The 2,272-nt window shown below is 52.6% G+C and overlaps 1 non-coding gene across 1 annotated transcript; it reads left to right on the forward strand.

Annotated features, from left to right (window-relative positions):
- The first annotated feature begins 437 nt into the window (after window positions 1-437).
- On the forward strand, window positions 438-592 carry LOC123687220. Its single transcript, XR_006748958.1, has one exon. It is a non-coding gene; the product is annotated as a 5.8S ribosomal RNA (ribosomal RNA).
- Window positions 593-2,272: the final 1,680 nt, after the last annotated feature.

The following is a 2,272-nucleotide window of genomic DNA, read 5'->3' on the forward strand; positions in this document are numbered from 1 at the left end:
TCGAAGCGCTTGGATTGCCGCGTTCGTGGCTGGGCGAAGTTTCGTGTTTGGCACGGAACGAGGAGCCGGCTGCAGGTTTTAAAGATTCTCGCCCGAAATCGATCAGTCGTTACCGTTGTCTACGGACTTCGGTAGGACGATCTATTCCAGGGACGAAGACGTCGACGTTGTGCGACGCCCGTTACATTAGCGTTTTTATGCTCTTTCGGGATTGTCTGCGACGTTTGTCTCCGTCCGAATTTTTTACGATAATTGTCACTAGATTAGTACGCAAACTAGTTGAACCGAAGATTTTGCGCCGATCGACTGACGTATTGACCCTTCAGTGGGTCGTCTCAGTCATTGGAATGTCATTCTCGAGGAGGTTCGCAGTTGGCGTCTCGTATTTCGAGGGAAAGTCCATTGCGACTAGTACCGAGAAATCGAACATAAAAGATTACCCTGAACGGTGGATCACTTGGCTCGTGGGTCGATGAAGAACGCAGCTAATTGCGCGTCAACATGCGAACTGCAGGACACATGAACATCGACATTTCGAACGCACATTGCGGTCCTCGGACACTGTCCTCGGACCACTCCTGACTGAGGGTCGGTTCCATTACAAAGACTGCCCGGCCAGACGTTATGGCTTGACGAAGTGACGACGTAAAGGTCGTCTAACGTTGATCCTGTACCGAAGGTCATTTGGGCGAGTTGGACGGTTTGCCGCGTGACGATCAACGTTCTGTCGTTTCGACGCCTCGTGTGTTGGAATGATGAGGAGTTGTTTTCGTAACGCGCCGTCTTGAATTGCGAAAGCATATATTGTGGTGTCGTGGTATTGCTCGATCTGCGCCCATGACTGTAGACATGCGATCGTCGTGTCCGAGAAATCTGAACGACGTCCGATCGCTTTAATGTGCCAGTTGTCGCGCGTTGCGGATGAGCTTTCATGAGCGCACCCCCGAAACACCGAAGCACTTTGCTTGGATTCGCATGATCCGCCATACGGAGCAGGAGATAATAGACGCCTTTGAGTAGGCTAACTCCCTCGCGTAAGGTACGTGATTTTATGAGCCGCCAAAGGTTAGTTTCGGAACGTTTCGATGATTTGAACATACGACCTCAGGACAGGTGAGACTACCCGCTGAATTTAAGCATATTATTAAGCGGAGGAAAAGAAACTAACTAGGATTCCCTTAGTAGCGGCGAGCGAACAGGGATTAGCCCAGCACTGAATCCCGCGATCGTAACCGGTCGCCGGGAGATGTGGTGTTTGGAAGGATCCATTATCTGGCGAGTTCGCGGCGCGTTCAAGTCCATCTTGAATGGGGCCATCGCCCATAGAGGGTGCCAGGCCCGTAGCGACCGCTGCGGCTTGCTAGAGGATCTCTTCTTAGAGTCGGGTTGCTTGAGAGTGCAGCCCTAAGTGGGTGGTAAACTCCATCTAAGGCTAAATATAACCACGAGACCGATAGCGAACAAGTACCGTGAGGGAAAGTTGAAAAGAACTTTGAAGAGAGAGTTCAAGAGTACGTGAAACCGTTCAGGGGTAAACCTGAGAAACCCGAAAGGTCGAATGGGGAGATTCATTCGCGCCTGTTGTTGGGATTTACTGACTGTGGAAACGGCGACGTTCGCGTTGGCTGTTCCCTTCGGTTCATCTCCGGCTTCGGACGCGTGCACTTCTCCCCTAGTAGGTCGTCGCGATCCGTTGGGTGCTGTTCTACGGTCTCGAGTGTAGCCCGTGAGCTCGGATTTTCCGATGTTTACGGACACTGGGTTTCCGAACAGCTCGCTCGACGGTTTACTGATGGCGGGAGGCCGCGACTTAGTTCGCGTCCGGCCCGTGGCAAGTATGTGAATTGTGATGGCGATCGGACCTAGTGCCGATTCCGTCCGTTTGCGACTGTTCGCCGCGGTGTTCTTGGACAGACCTCTTGAAACGCCGATCAGCGACGCTATTGCTTTGGGTACTTTCAGGACCCGTCTTGAAACACGGACCAAGGAGTCTAGCGTGTGCGCGAGTCATTGGGAATCACTAAACCTAAAGGCGCAATGAAAGTAACGGTTCACTTTATGTGAACTAAGGGAAGATGGTCGGTCTCCATGACTGACCCGCATTCCCGGGGCGCCTCATTCTCATTGCGAGAGGAGGCGCACCAAGAGCGTACACGCTGGGACCCGAAAGATGGTGAACTATGCCTGGTCAGGACGAAGTCAGGGGAAACCCTGATGGAGGTCCGTAGCGATTCTGACGTGCAAATCGATCGTCGGAACTGGGTATAGGGGC

Source organism: Harmonia axyridis, chromosome X, assembly GCF_914767665.1.
Source record: "Harmonia axyridis chromosome X, icHarAxyr1.1, whole genome shotgun sequence".
NCBI classification, from domain to species: Eukaryota; Metazoa; Arthropoda; class Insecta; order Coleoptera; family Coccinellidae; genus Harmonia; species Harmonia axyridis.